At 44.0% G+C, this 15,752-nt stretch overlaps 1 protein-coding gene across 5 annotated transcripts in view; it reads left to right on the top strand.

Moving 5' to 3' along the window:
* Positions 1-5,577: 5,577 nt before the first annotated feature.
* The window catches only part of THRAP3 (thyroid hormone receptor associated protein 3), a 77,362-nt gene continuing 67,187 nt past the window's right edge, over positions 5,578-15,752 (top strand). For 2 of the 5 annotated variants that reach the window (XM_067725500.1, XM_067725502.1), the window contains exon 1: positions 5,578-5,700. The gene's annotated coding sequence lies outside the window, so the exon portion shown is untranslated. Of the gene's footprint in view, positions 5,701-5,918; positions 6,321-15,752 lie in introns of those variants that run through there. The other 3 variants (XM_067725501.1, XM_067725503.1, XM_067725504.1) reach the window with 2 other exon arrangements.

Consider the following 15,752-nt stretch of genomic DNA (forward strand, 5'->3'; position numbering starts at 1 on the left):
GGGTCACACACTGGTGCTAGTCCCAGTGTCTTCTGATTTCCCCTCCCAACTTCCTTCTCTGAAAGTCTCTTGTACACAACAGATAGCCCCAGCAGCTCCAGTCTGCTACTCATGACTCCAGCACAGAAATGACAGATACTCATTTCAAATGAACACATTTATTGGCTCATGCATGGAAAAGTCAAGGTGCTACTAATTTCAGGCATGGCCGAATCCAAGGACTCAAATTGGTATAGCTGAGAATTTGTCTTTCTCAACTCATGGCTCTGCTTTCCAACTCTGTTGGCTTTGTTCTCAAGAAGGCTCTCTCCAAATAATGGCAAAGATGACCATTAACAAGTCCAGGTTGGGGACTTCCCTGGTGGTGCAGTGGTTAAGAATCCGCCTGCCAGTGCAGGGGACACGGGTTCGATCCCTGGTCCAGGAAGATCCCACATGCCGTGGAGCAACTAAGCCCATGTGCCACAACTACTGAGCCTGCGCTCTAGAGCCCGTGAGCCACAACTACTGAGCCCACGTGCCACAACTACTGAAGCCCGTGCGCCTAGAGCCCGTGCTCAACAACAAGAGAAGCCACAGCAACGAGAAGTCTGCGCACCGCAACGAAGACTAGCCCCCGTTCTCTGCAACTAGAGAAAGCCTGCATGCAGCAATGAAGACCCAACACAGCCAAAAAAAAAAAAGTCCAGGTTGCTAGTCTTCTAGTTTAGCAACCCTAGAAGAAAGAGAGGGCTCTTTTCTCAGTGTTCCAGCATACGTCTCAGGCTGATGTTCACTCTCTCTTGTAGCCTGGTTTGAGCCACCTACCAATAACTGTGGCCAAAGGAATGAAATGTGCTCATCAGCCAGAGTGGGGGAATGAAGTCATCTCAAAGGATTATCAGAGTGTTGTTACCAGAGGAGGAGGATTGGAAAGATGCTGAGTAGGCACAGCAACAGATGGCCGATCCATCTGCTCCCAGGTGGTGGAGGCATGAGATGTGCAGAAACCACAATATAAGGTAGGATCTGACAAATACAGAGTAGATGTTGGGGTACTCCTGATGGAGGGGGACCCTGAACTGACAAGATAAGCCTTTGATAGATGGGGCCATTGGGGAGGAAGGGCATGAGCTGGCACGAGGAGGCAGGAAACCCAGAGTATGGTCAAGACAAGTACACACAACTGGAGCATTGCGTATGAAAGAGCTGAGGCTGGTGAGGACATTGAGTCTAGATGCTGGAAGGCCTTGAGCTTGCCCTTCATCCCAGTGGCAATGGAATGCCTTTGAAGGTGAAGGTGAAGCTGGGAAGATAATCAGAGGTTAGGCCACATGGGACCTTGTCGGCCACACTTAGGATTTAGGATTTGGTCTTGAGAGCACTGGAGCCAGGGCTTCAGATCAGAGTTGTACTTGAGAGATAGCACTTGGACTACCTTCTGAAAGATGGCCTGAATGGAAAGAAGCAGGAGGCAGGGAGACTGAGGAAGAGTCCTTAATCATTGCCAACACTTATATACCCTTGACTCTGGCCCAGGCCCTGTTCTAATCACTTTGCCCGTGTTAAGACATGTGAAGGCCTGAAACAGGGTACTAGGAGATTCACCAGATGTTCTGGGGACAGAATACATGGGACCTTGTGACTGATGCCATATGGTAGATGAGGTAGAAAGAGGAAGCCAGGATTCCGCTGAGATTTTGAACCTGAGCAGTCAGAAGGATAGAGAGCTCCTGTAAGAAACAGAAGTAAGAACTGAAGAAAAGTTCATACACATTTACTGCTGCCAACTCTATGCCTAGCTCACTGCCAGGCCCTAGGAAGACAAAGAACAAGCTCATTGTTGCCTTCCAGGAGATGGCTGTCTGTGGGAGACACAGGCATGTAACGGATGATTTCAATACATCGTGATGAGTGTGGGGAGACTTGTACAAGAAGAGTGGGGTAGGGAGACAGTAATAGCACATCCATCCACACAGCTGCTCATGCCAGAAACCTAGGGGTCAACCTTGACTCCTTCTCTCCCTCTTTCATCCAATCACCAAGACCAGTAGATTTGATCTCCTAAGTATCTTTCTTTCTTTTTTTAAAAAAATATTTTTTTTTGGCTGTGTTTTTTGGGTCTTTGTTGCTGCGTGCGGGCTTTCTCTAGCTGGGGCAAGCGGGGGCTACTCTTTGTTGCGGTGTGTGGGCTTCTCATTGCGGTGGCTTCTCTTGTTGTGGTGCAGGGGCTGCAGTAGTTGTGGCTCGCGGCCTCTAGAGCACAGGCTCAGTAGTTGTGGTGCACGGGCATAGTTGCTCTGCGGCGTGTGGGATCCTCCCGGACCAGGGCTCGAATCCATGTCCCCTGCATTGGCAGGTGGATTCTTAACCACTGCGCCACCAGGGAAGTCCCCCTAAGTATCTTTTGAAACTGCTTACTTTTTTTCATCCCCACTGAAAACACACTAGATCAAACCACTGTGTCTTCTCATTTGAACTATTGTGATATACCTCCTAAATTGGTCTCCCACTTTCATTCTAGTTTGCCCTAATCCATTCTCACTCTGAATAATCCTTTAAAATAGGAATTTCATTTAATTGTTTAGGAAATTTATTTAATCCTTTTTTTTTTTTTTTTTTTTGGCCATGCTGTGCAGCATGCAGTATTGTAGTTCCCTGACCAGGGATTGAACCCGTGCCCCCTGCAGTGGAAGCACGGAGTCTTAACCACTGGATCGCCAGGGAAGTTCCCCTATTTAATCCTTTAAAAAAGGAAATCTGAATCCCTCCCCTGCTTATACACCTTTCAATGGCTTTCCATTGCTCTGAGAGTAAAATCCAATATCCTCAACCTGGGCTACCCAACCCAGCAGGATCTGACCTCACTAAGCTCACCGTGCTTTAGTTCCTGTTACACTCCAGAGTCAATAGTAGGCCTAACAATATTTAGGATGTGCCAAATTCCTTCAGGCCACAGGGCTTACCCGTGTGTTGTTTCTTCTGTCTGGAATGAATGCTCTTCCCCAATTCTCAACCTAGTTAACTGTAAGTTTATCAGTCAGTTCCTCAGGGAAGCCTCCTCTGACCTTGAAGTCTAGGTCAGGACCTCAGGATTCTCTGTCAAGAATCAGCAAACGTTTTCTATAAGGGGCACATAATAAATACTTCAGGTTTTGCAGGTCATAGAGCATTGCAACTATTCAACTCAGGGTCATAGCAGCCATCGAAAATACATAAACAAATTTATGGATGCTGAATTTTGAATTTCATATATACTTCTCATGTGTCATGAAATATTAGTATTCTTTTGATTTTTGTCAACCATTTAAAAATGAAAAAACAGGGCTTTCCTGGTGGTTCAGTGGTTGAAAGTCCGCCTGCTGATGCAGGGGACACGGGTTTGTGCCCCGGTCCGGGAAGATCCCACATGCCACAGAGTGGCTGGGCCCGTGAGCCATGGCCGCTGAGCCTGCACGTCCGGGGCCTGTGCTCTGCAACGGGAGAGGCCACAGCAGTGAGAGGCCTGCGTACAGCAAAAAAAAGAAAAAAAAATAGAAAAAAGAAAAAACAATTCTTAGCTTCTGGCCATAAAAAAACTGGAGGCGGGCTAGAATTGGCCCGTAGACCACAGTTTGCCAACCCTTATTCTGTGTTGTTTTATATATATATGTGTCATATAATCTCCTGTGTTGCCCTTATCACAGTAGTAATTAATTATGCATGTGATAGACTCCTTAATGTTGTCTCTCCAGTTAGAATTAAGCTCTGTGGAAGACAGGGACCACATTTATTTTGTTTACTATTTTCCTCCTGAGCTTCTAACACAGGGCCTGGACCATAGTAGGTGCTCAATAAATGAATGGAGTGATAAGGTGTTCTTTTCCTTAAGAGGCACTCCAAGCTTAGTGGAGAATACAGACGTATGAACAATTAACTAGGTAATACTTATTGGAGAAAAGAGTTCAGTTTTCCGCAGGTTCGGTTTGAGATACCAGTGGGAAATCAGGGTATGGTGACAAACATCTGGAACTGAGTTGATGCTAAGACATAGATAAGGGAGTAAAATTCACAGAAGAGCTGTAAAAGCTACCTGAGTGTGCCAATCACTTAAGGAGAGAGGTCACTCAGGGAGAGAGGTTGAATGAGAAGAGAGAGAGGAGGCTGGAACTATGGGGTAAGTTTATGGGCTAGGGAAGGGGCAGAGGTAGGAGAAAGGTAAGAGATCGAACACAGAGGTGTTTTGGAAATAAAGAGTAATGACTATGTATTTTTGTATCTACCTAGTTTACCACCGTGTTCCTAGTACCTTGCACTAGGCATAGCCTATAGTAGACACTCAGAAAATCTGTGAATTGAAAATGAAATTGAAACAGAACCTTTCAAGAAGCACTACACAGCATGCAGCCTACAGGAAATGCTCAAAGAAAAAAAACAGTGTGGAAGGAATGCTGCTGAGGCCAGTAAGGGTGAGAGCTGATGTGGCACCATGTGACATTTGAGTTGAGCCTAGTGAGTTTTTCTCGCAGGAAGAATATTCAATATTTTTTTCACTTTTACTTTGTTTACATTGCCCTGGAGATGCAGAAATCCATCAAAACTGATCTTTGTTCTAAAGAGCTCACAGTCTGGTGGAGAAGACAAACACAGTTCTTGATAATTATAAGATGGAAAGGTACTGTGGGAGGACAGAGATGAGGAGGAGCTCGTAAACTTGGAAGGCTTCACAGAAGAGGTGACAGTGGAGCTCAGTCTTAAAGGTTGGCGTTCAGTAGGGTAGGAATTCTAGCGCAAACCAGCCTGTGCAAAAAACTTGATAAATGCCGTGGTTGTCAAACTTCTATGTGCGTTAAGAATCGCTGGAGAAGTCTGTTTATAATGCAGATTCCAAGGCTATACCTTCCGGGAAATTTCTCATTCTATAGGTGAGGGCATCCACTTTAATAAGCTTTACAGGACCACACTCTTTAAAACCTCTTTATGTGCTCCCATTGTCGTTGGAAGTGGGGGGCAGCGGTGGCGGGAGATGAGAGTGGAGAGCTTTGCACACCCGGGCTTCTGGGTCTCCTTAGGAGCACACTGTCACAATAAAAACAAATTCATTTTGAGTCGCGCTTTCAGGGTAGTAGCTGCTTTTGTATGCCATACTTTGTCGGAGTCCCGCAACAACTCTGGGGTAGAAATTAAGAGTCTCATTTCATAGGGGAGGAAGCCGAGGCTCAGAGAGGGGAGATTTGCTCAAGGTCACGAAGCGAGAAGTGGCAGGGCAGAACCCGAAAGCCAGGCTAGCAGATTCCCAGCTCAGAGACTTTCCGACTACGAAGGGAGGCCGCGAGTGGGTGGGGCTCAGGCCCTTGCTCCAGGCTGCTTCCAAAATGGTGGGGGCCTTGGCGTCAGCAACGCCCCCGCCCCTTCCGTCCACCTCCCTCCTTCTTCCCCAGGCCACCCAGGCGGGGGGAGGGGATGGAACGGAGCAGCCCACGTGACTGCCGACAACCTGGCGCGTGACGCAAAGCGGCGGGCCCGGCACTCGCCTTGCCTTGTGGGAAACGTAGTTCTATAGACCGTCAAGCTTGCCAGGAAGGCGGGACCTAGGACTACATTTCCCAGGAGGCCGCGGGGCGACGCCGCAGCAGACGTCGTCGGAGAGCTGGGACGCGGGGCGCGCTGTCGGGCGGGGGGTAGGTTCGGGCCGGTTGTGCCGTTGCGAGGTTGCTGCTGCCGTCGCTGAGGTGGGCCCAGGTGAGTGAGGGCCCTTGATGGGAATTAGGGCAGCTCAGTCTGCTCCAGTCGTTTCGTCTTTTATCTTTTCTCCGCGGCCGCTGGCTCACGGTGCCCGGCAGGCCTGGCGCGGAGCTGCTCCCCCTCGCCTGCTCCTCGGCTTCTTCTGAGCGGGCCCTGCTCGCTCCGGCTCCTCCCCCTCCCCGCCCTTCAGGGCTTCCCCTCGCTCCGGCCTAGCTCCCGACTCTCAGGGCCGCGTTTCCTCCGGAGCACCCCCTATGCTTCTTTTTCTTGCTTGCAAGCTGCCAGGGAGGGGCCTCCACCTCCTCTATCTCCCCCCCTTAGTCGGGTGAATCCTGAATCCTATTATTTGGATTTCTCTTTTTCCCGGAACTCTTGAGTGCCCTTCCCCCCAGCCTAATCTCCATTGGCCTGGATCTGTCTTCTTCTAGGGCGCATGTGGCTGACACTCAGTAAATGTTGGTGCCTCTTCCGTTCTTTTCTGCCTTGTGGCCAGAGGAGGCATAGTCCAAATTTATCACCCACGGGAACATTGGTGCGCCCACTTTCATTTCTCTTGCGCTGGAGGTGAGGCCGACTTGTGTTCCAGTGGTAATTGGCGTGTGTTCTGCCTGAATAAGGTAATTTCCTTCATCTCCCTTAGCACCCAAGCAACTTTTATCAGTTATTCTCTTTGCCTTTCTAAGTCATAGGGATGGAGTATGGCGGCAGAAACTGGCGAGTAGCGCTGCTGCCCAGCAGTTGGAGCCATCAGTGGTAGTTGAGTATTTACGAGGAGGTTGTTCATTGGATTGAAGGAAAAGCCTCTGAGAGCGTGGTAGGGCCTGGCGGGAGAGAGCCGATGAAGCTTCTGGTGGCAGCGTAACGGAAGGATCCTGGAGCCAGCTGCCTGGGTTCAAGTTTTGGCTCTGCTAGCTTTTGGTTTCAGGTCGAGGAGCTTCACTTCCAGGTCCTTCAGTTTCCTTATCTGCAAAATAGCGGCAACACTGGTTATTTTATAGCGTAACTATGAAGGTTAAATGAGGTAAATTGAAAACCACTTAGCTCATTACCTGCCAGGTATTAAGCACTAGTTATCATTATCGTCACTTTTAGAATTTATAGGTTGTAGGCCCAGACTGGAAAGGCACGTATCACACCATCTTTTTCTTTCCCTTTCGGATGGCCCTCCCTTTTCTTGTTTGTGGCAATACGGTTTGTTGTAGTTTTTTCTGTTATCTAGACAGACCGATGTGTGTATCCAGCCTGTTAAACAACCAAAGCTGGCTGCTGCCATGAAGAACTTGTGGAACAAACTGGGCTTAGTTTGTTCCCTACTGGGAAATTAGTTTTGTGAATTAGTATACATGCTTTAGCAATATCAAAAGCAGTTTTTTCCTGCAGCTATTTAAGCTTGATTGTATTTTGTAGAAGAGTTGATTGAAGTTTCTGTTAGGAACTGTCTAACTAAAAGCCTTTACGTTCAATACAATTCCATCTCTGCTTTTTACATCTCTTAGCACTAGTGAAAGATGTCCGGTTTTGGAGACTGGTGTTTTTAGCCTGCAGATTAGGTACAGTCCAATTGTAGCGGTGGTGGTGTTAATAGTAGTCATAGCAGCAGTAGTAGTAGTAGTTCTTTAGCATATTAGTTTAATAGCATAATTAGTACAGGTTTTTTTTTAATTAATTTATTTTTTATTTTTAGCTGCTTTGGGTCTTTATTGCTGCGTGCAGGCTTTCTCTAGTTGCGGCGAGCGGGGGCTACTCTTCGTTGTGGTGCGCGGGCTTCTCATTGCAGTGGCTTCTCTTGTTGTGGAGCACTGGCTCTAGGCATGCGGGCTTCAGTAGTTGTGGCACACCGGCTCAGTAGGTGTGGCTTGCGGGCTCTAGAGCGCAGCCTCAGTAGTTGTGGCGCATGGGCTTAGTTGATCTGTGGCATGTGGGATCTTCCCAGACCAGGGCTCGAACCCGTGTCCCCTGCGTTGGCAGGTGGGTTCTTAACCACTGCGACTACGCCACCGGGGAAGTCCCCAGATACACATTTTAAAATCGTTTTTGCCAGGGGTGTAGAAAATGGATTGTGGGGCTACCAGTTAAGAGGCTGTTGTACTGTTATAGCCTGGAGATGATAGTTGCCTGAAGTAGAGAGATGGAGTGGAGATGCGTTGGTGGGAAGAAGCAGAGGGTTTTGAGATTAGGTAGTTTCAATATTCTCTAGAGCAAGACGTTCTTAGTACGGTCCATGGACTACAGGGAGCTCATGAACTCTAAACGTTTTGTGAGGGAAGTGCATTTTCTCAAGGAGTCATTACCTTCCATCATTCATTAGAGTCTCAAAATTTAAGAACCAGTGCTCTATAGAGTTTGTAATTCAGGTTTTGTTTTGTTTGTTTTTTTTTGGCTGCACCAGGTCTTAGTTGCTGCACGTGGGCTCTTTGTGCAGGTTTATAACCCATAAAAAAGGGTTAAAAAAAAAGGGTTAAAAAAGCCCATGGCTTACCAGGAGAGTTAAGAGTCATGGGTACCCTTTCTAAAAGATTGCCTTTTTTTAAAAAAATAAAATTTATTGTATTTATTTAGTTTTGGCTGCATTGGGTCTTCATTGCTGTGTGCAGGCTTTCTCTAGTTGTGGCGAGTGGGGGCTACTTGTGTTGCAGCGTGTGGGTTTCTCATTGCAGTGCCTTCTGTTGTGGAGCGTGGGCTCTAGGCGCAAGGGCTTCAGTAGTTGTGGCAAGCGGGCTTGGTAGTTGTGGCTCATGGGCTCTAGAGCACAGGCTCATTAGTTGTGGCACACAGGCTTAGTTGCTCCACTGCATGTGGGATCTTCCCGGACCAGGGCTCGAACCCGTGTCCCCTGCATTGGCAGGCGGATTCTCAACCGCTGCGCCACCAAGGAAGCCCAAGGTTGCCTTTCTTTAGGGAACTCGTTTTTTGTTTGTTTTAAATCAGAGTTAAATGCTGTGCCATAGAAAAGTCACCTTTTAGTTTCTTTTTCTCTAGGAGTTATGGGCCGATGCACATACTGAGGAAGCTGAACATTAGTGAGCTCAGTTTCACGAAAATCCATATTCATTCCTACTGTTTTCTTCCATTGGGTTTTGTTTATAGTTTCTATTTTAGTGGTAGAAATGGAGCGCCTTAGTGTGTGAAGAGTGAGATTGTTTTCTTCTTGCTTTCCTTCTAACGGGTTTCATATGTATGTTTATATATTTTGTAGTGTGTTTTTCAGATGATAGTGTGTTACTGGAAGCATAGGGTGTGCTTTTTTCCACACAGTTAGAGCTCTACCACTGAAAGAACCATGTATTTTTCTTTTTATGGCAGATGTTGAAGACTGAAGGCTCATGGACTAAATCCAGTCGACAGATGTGTTTTGTTTGGCTCACACAGTGTTGTAAATTTGAATTAGTTGTCAACATTGAAAAACAGGGAGATTTCATGTAAAAATGTGGATTCAGGCTGCTTTGAAAAATCAGATCTGGCAGCCATGGACCTGTGTTTCTGCTTGCAGCAGCAGTCTTTTATAGTTGGGCATGTCCTTATATCGCCACTAAAAAATATTTTTTCTGCTTTGGTGCTTTATTTGTTTCCTTTGTTTCTTCTTTAAAAAAAAAAGGAAATTTTAGATAACTTCAGAAGAGGGAGATGGAGCAGTGCAGTGGGGAGGGGGCCCCAAAACATTGAATTATTTTCTTTCCAAACTGAAGAAACCCAAGGGCTTTTAGAAAGCAAAAGGCATTGATCTGACCCCTGACCATGCCTTTTTAGCTGGCACGTGTGCACTGTCCTCATTTTTGTTCTGCCTGATTTGCTTTTCAGCATCTGGAATGCAGTAACTGCACAGCTTGGCTTGTTTCAGAAGATAGAAGGCCAAGCAAAGAGAAGTTGCTGAATGTCTAATTAGAAGACTTTTGGCGCCTGTCCTGAGGCAAAAGTGTGTGTGTGTGTGTGTTTAATGTATGCATTTGTGAAGTCGATCGCTTTGCTTTCAGAAATCCTGTGTGTGTTTTGGAGAGGTTCATAACTCAATTTTATTTTTGTCTATTTTAATTAAAAGGTCAGGATACATAAAGGATTTAAAAAAAAAAAGTATTTGGCTGCGCTGGGTCTTAGTTGCGGCGTGCAGGATCTTCATTGCGGCATGCGAACTCTTAATAGAGGCATGTGGGATCTAGTTCCCTGAATAGGGATTAACCCGGACCCCCTGCATTGGGAGCATGGAGTCTGAGTCTTAGCCACTGGACCACCAGGGAAGTCCCTACAGAAAGGATTGATAGAGGAGTCATAGAGGTGAGACTGCTTTCTGAAGTTACTGTAGAGATTTCTTCACTCCAGGACTCTCCATTGTATCAGGGCTTCCCGGAAAATGATCCCGTTGTATCTAAAGGATGTGTCCTATGTGTCCTAGAGTCTTGACTAAAACCTTTGGCTACCAGATTATGGGCTATCAGAAAAAACTTAAAAATGAAGGAGATTGAGGAAGTTGTTCAGGCGCCAGAGTGGGTTGCCCAATAAAGAAAAAGAATTGGGTGAATTTTTTTTTAATGTAAAAAAAATTCTTGTTTCAGGTGTTATAAAGTTATCCTTTACAAAGCCTTTTTTTTGGCCGCACAGCATGCGGGATGTGGGATCTTAGTTTCCCCGACCAGGGAGACCAGGGATCAAACCCCGCACCCCCTGCAGTGGAAGCACGGAGTCCTAAGCGCTGGACCTCCAGGGAAGTCTCACTCTGACAGTTTTGATGTCCCTTTGTATGCATGTATCACATTGGAAAGTGTTCTGAGAGAGGCTTTTCTTGATGACCTTATCTATAATGGTACTCTGATCGTTAACCAATACCCCTCCCCAACGCCGTGTTATTACTATGGGATATTACATTATTTATTTTCATCTGTTGTGTCTTCACCTTTTTAGAGAGTGAAGCAGGGATTTGTTTGATTCACTGCTGAATCCCCACACCTAGGACATTCTCTGTTAAAAAGAAGAGGCTTAGTAAATATTGAGAGAAAGGATGAATTAATATGGGAATAAATAGATGGCTGACTGGGTGACAGTCTCTGGAAGTGCTCCCACTATCGAGTTCTAGCTTACTCAGATTCTGTTGAAAATAATTTGTATGGCGGTTGGTGAGGAGATTGCCAAGGGGCAAGGGGCAAGAGCGTACTTGCTGGAGCGATAAAAGTATTCTATTGTTGGGTTGGGTGGTGTTTACATAGTATATTTTGTCAAAACTCACTGAACTGTATCTTTAAAATGTGTACATCTATTATATATGAGTTATAATAATTTATAAAAATTTGTATTCAGAACTCATTCTCTAAAGGCTGTTCTGTAAAACTGAGGTAATGCGGGCTTCCCTGGTGGCGCAGTGGTTGAGAGTCCGCTTGCCGATGCAGGGGACACGGGTTCGTGCCCCGGTCCGGGAAGATCCCACATGCCGCGGAGCGGCTGGGCCCGTGAGCCATGGCCGCTGAGCCTGCGCGTCCAGAGCCTGTTCTCCGCAACGGGAGAGGCCACAACAGTGAGAGGCCCTCGTACCAAAAAACAAAAACAAAAACAAAAACAAAAAAACTGAGGTAACTCTGTAGGTAGGCTGTGGTAATGATTGTTTTCCTTGAATTTTTGGTAAGTTTAGCCAAGTGTAGGTGGGACAGGAGGTTTTAAAATACTCTGGAGTGAGGAGGTGCCTCAGGCGTTATGAGGGAAGGAGGCTAAGCTGGCCAGGCTCTGAATAGCCCACCCCCATTTCAGTCTGAGGTGCTGCATTGATATTTTATACTTTGGGGTTTGGTAGGGGATATTTTCTGTTCCACTTTTAGCAGAATATTTTCAGCTGTAGTGTTCATTTAATAGGGCATGGTCATGGAGTTATATGATCTGTGGTACCTAGAGACCTTGGAATGAGATGAGAAATGGAAGTCGTTTCTTATCAGAAGTTTTTTGTTGTTGTTTTTAATTAAACTGGGACCTTGGGGCAAGTTGCTTAACCCTTCAGTGTATCTGTTCAATTTCAGATGGAGATGGAAATCTCTTATCTACCTCCAACAAGGGTTATTGTGATGGCTAGATGGTTAGCCCAGTGCCAGGGTTAATAGTAGGGATTCAACAAATTAATTTTATTATATATGGAAGATGGATTGCTTGTTAGCTACTTGGGAAAGGGAAGTAGTTATATGGCATTAAATCTGAAAGGACAGTGAGAAACACCCAGAGCCCTCAACTGATAGCATATGGAAAGTGCTGAGTACATGATTAAGTTGGTGTTCAAGATTGTGAGGGAAGGATGACTTAATTATTCAATAAACAGCTCTGGAACAGTTGGCTAACCTTTTTGAAAATTACGTTAACTTGACAAAATAAATCACGTGAAAACTAGAGATACAGATTAAATAAAAAATGAAATACCATTTTTTCCCTCAGATCTCCATCATGATAAAAAAAACAATATAACGGTTATTGTTGGTGAGGGTGTGGGGAAATGGACATTCTCAGGTACTCCTGGTAGCAATATAAGGTGCTGTAGCTGTTCCAGAGAACAACACAATGTACCTGTGCTTTTAGGAATATACCATAAGGAAATAATTGCACAGGTCCTTAAAGATAAGGATAATCATTACAGTGTTACATTAAGTGAAAAATTAAAGACAACCTAAATGTACAACACTAGGGAACTGCTTATGTTATAGCATGTGTGTACAGTGGAATGCTAGGTAGAAAAGAGAAGTAGATGGAAGCACCATATTTGTTGACATAATACAATGTGTAGAAAAATGCCCAGAACTGATGCTTTTGTTCTGTTCGAAAACCTTTCTGACTCTCCATTTCCTCCTTAGTGTTTATTAAGCGTGTACTGAGCTTTAGATTCTGTTGGAGAAAAATTACCTTAAATATGTGGTCTGTGGTCTAGATCTGCACGGTTCATTTTGGTAGCCACTAGCCAAATGTGGCTAGCTTACTTTGAGTTAATTAAAATTAAATACTTAGTATACTTATTTAGTATACTTAGTATAGTTTTCACACTAGCCATATTTCAGGTGGGCAATAGCAGCAACATGTGAATGGTGGCTGCCATTTTGAGGAGCATAGATATGGAACATTTTCCTCATCTCAGGAAGTTCTGTTAGCGTGGATCTAGATTGTCTTTTCATGTTTTTGTCAGCATTGCTTCTGCATATGATAGGTGGAGCCTCAGAGTAGTTGCAGTTTTCTCCCCTTAGAGTTTACAAAAGAATTTTGGACTTTGCTTTGGCCATCATTTATGCATCACCATTTTCATAATATTTAAACTCTCTTTACCACTTAGCCCACAATGGGTTTGTTCAGAATGCAGAGAGAATGCTACCTCTGTGGCCAAAGGGGAAAACATGGGGACAATTTTGCTAAACCTCCTAGTTCTGGATTAGAATTTTTTTTAACCTATTAGAGTTTCTGTTCATCACTTTAAAAACAACTGAGCAGGAACTGGAATTGAGATTCATGCATGGATTGTTTTTGATGTTGTATGGCTTTTCTTTTTTGGGGGAAAGAGGGCATTAAATACTTACTAAATGTCTGCTAAGTGCTAGGCATTTACTAAAATGAAAATAACGTGGTATACAGATCTTTACTGATTGATATTCTTTTAGGATTTAATTTCTGTCCAGGTTAGTTATTTTTTAGAAGTGGATGGATTTATTACTTAAATGGGGGCTTCAAATATTGCCTTCAGAATATTGGTTATTTATGTTGGATGAGCTAAATCTTAATTTGTTACTTTGGGGCTAGGATAGGCAAATATATTCCCACTGTGTTAGTGTTATTACAGTTGTGATGATCCCATTGAATGTGGCTGAAATGAACTTTTAGAAGATTTAGTGTAAGTTGGCTTTTACATTCTCTCATCCCTTTAGGCTCATGTTTCTCTTATACTGGGTAGGTTAGTTGCTCTGCATCAAGTGTTTTTCGTAGGGATGAAAATTTCTTTGATTTTTTTTTTTTCGTCCAGTGTTTTATTATGAAAGATTTCAAGCATGCAGAAAAGTTGAAAGAATTGTACAGTGAGTACCCATACGCCCGCCACTTAGATTCTACATTTGTTAGCATTTTGCTATGTTTACTTTATCACATATCTTTTTTTTTTTTAATCACATATCTTTATACTCATCACTCCACCGTATTTTTTTTCCAGGTTTTTTTGTTGTGGCTAAATATACAGAACATAAAATTTACCATGATAATTTTTAAGTGTGCAGTTCAGTGGTATTAAGTACATTCACTGTTGTGCAGCCATCATCACTGTTCATCTGCAGAATGTTTCATCTTGCAAAATCGGTACTCTATACCCCATTAAATAGTCAGTCCCCATTCTCCCTTCCATCCCCAGCCTCTGACAACCATCATTCTATTTTGTCTCTAAGGTTTAGACTGCTCTAAGTACCTCATATAAGGGGAATCAAAGAGCATTTGTCTTTTTGTGACTAGCTCACTTCAGTTAGCATAATGTCCTCAAGGTTTATTCATGTTGTAATATGTCAGAATTTCCCTTCATAATATTCCATTGTATGTAGGTATATACCACATTTTGCTTATCCATTTATCCATCAGTCAGACACTTGGGTTTTTTCCATGTTTTAGCTATTGTGAATAATGCTGCTGTGAACCTAGGTGTACAAATATCTCTTCAAGACCTCGCTTTCAGTCCTTTTGAGTATATACCCAGAAGTTGAATTGCTGGATCATATGGTAATTCTATGTTTAGTTTTTTGAGGAACTGCCATTCTCTGCTGTTTTCCACAGTGGTTACACCGTTTACATTCCCAACTACAGCGCCAATTCTTCCACATCCTCACCAGCATTTCCTCCCTCCCTCCCTCCCTCCCTCCCTCCTTCCTTCCCTCCTTCCTTCCTCCCTCCTTCCTTCCTCTTTTCTTTTTTTTTTTTTTAAATAGTAACCATTCTAATGGGTGTGGGGTAGCTTTGGTTAGCATTTCCCTATTGATTAGTGATGTCCTCTTTTCATATGCTGTGGACCATTTGTATATCTTCTTTTGAGAAATATTTGTTCAAGTCCTTTGCCCATTTCCTTATTTTTTTTGAAGCATTTTAAAGTAAGTTGCAGAAATCAGTACATTTTATATTTAAATGCTTCAACATGCATATCATTAGCTAGAGTTCAATATTTATGATTGAACTCTTATGAGTCTCCTTTTTTTTTTTTTTTTGTTACGCGGGCCTCTCACTGGTGTGGCCTCTCCCGTTGCGAAGCACAGGCTCTGGACGCGCAGGCTCAGCGGCCCTGGCTCACGGGCGCCGCCGCTCCGCGGCATGTGGGATCCTCCCAGACCGGGGCACGAACCCGTGTCCCCTGCATCGGCAGGCGGACTCTCAACCACTGTGCCACCAGGGAAGCCCTATGAGTCCCTTTTTGGGGGAGGACAGGGAGGTAAAATTTACACACCTAAATGTTACCATCATTTCTTTAATTTATACGTGCTTGGATAGAAAGATTTTGAGTGCCAGTTCTTAGCTGGAATAGTTCCCTTTCCTCTGATTTAATGATGTTTGTCTCAAGTTAGATTTACTTTTATCAAATTAATATTGTGACCATATAATTTATCTTTTTGAACCAGGACACTATTGAGAGAGGGGATGCTATTAATACACTGGGACAGCAAGGGTAAACTGACTATCTTGAGCAAACCTGGATATAAGGTTAAATATTAAATAAATATTAAATAAGAACTAAGGAACTAAATATTAAAGAACTTTTATAGATTGAGATTCTTTTCAAAGTAAATGCTTATTTAAGCACTTTACATGCATTATCTCATTTAATCCTGTATATTACAGGGTAAGTGAAGAGTTTCTTGTTTTACAAATGATAAAGTTGAGGCATAAGAGATCAGTTTAGGAAGAGATAAGATTTGAACCTAGGTCTGACTCTAAACTTCCACTCTTAGCAACTGCTATATTGCTCAGAGTAAGGGTCCAGGGAGTGGATTGACCAGTAAATGAGGAGAGTCCTCACATAACAGAACATCCCATTTTGTTATTGTCATGCTTATTAGATCCAGAGTTAAATTATTTAAATT

The sequence above is a fragment of the Pseudorca crassidens genome, chromosome 2 (genome assembly GCF_039906515.1).
Source record: "Pseudorca crassidens isolate mPseCra1 chromosome 2, mPseCra1.hap1, whole genome shotgun sequence".
In the NCBI taxonomy this organism is placed as follows: domain Eukaryota; kingdom Metazoa; phylum Chordata; class Mammalia; order Artiodactyla; family Delphinidae; genus Pseudorca; species Pseudorca crassidens.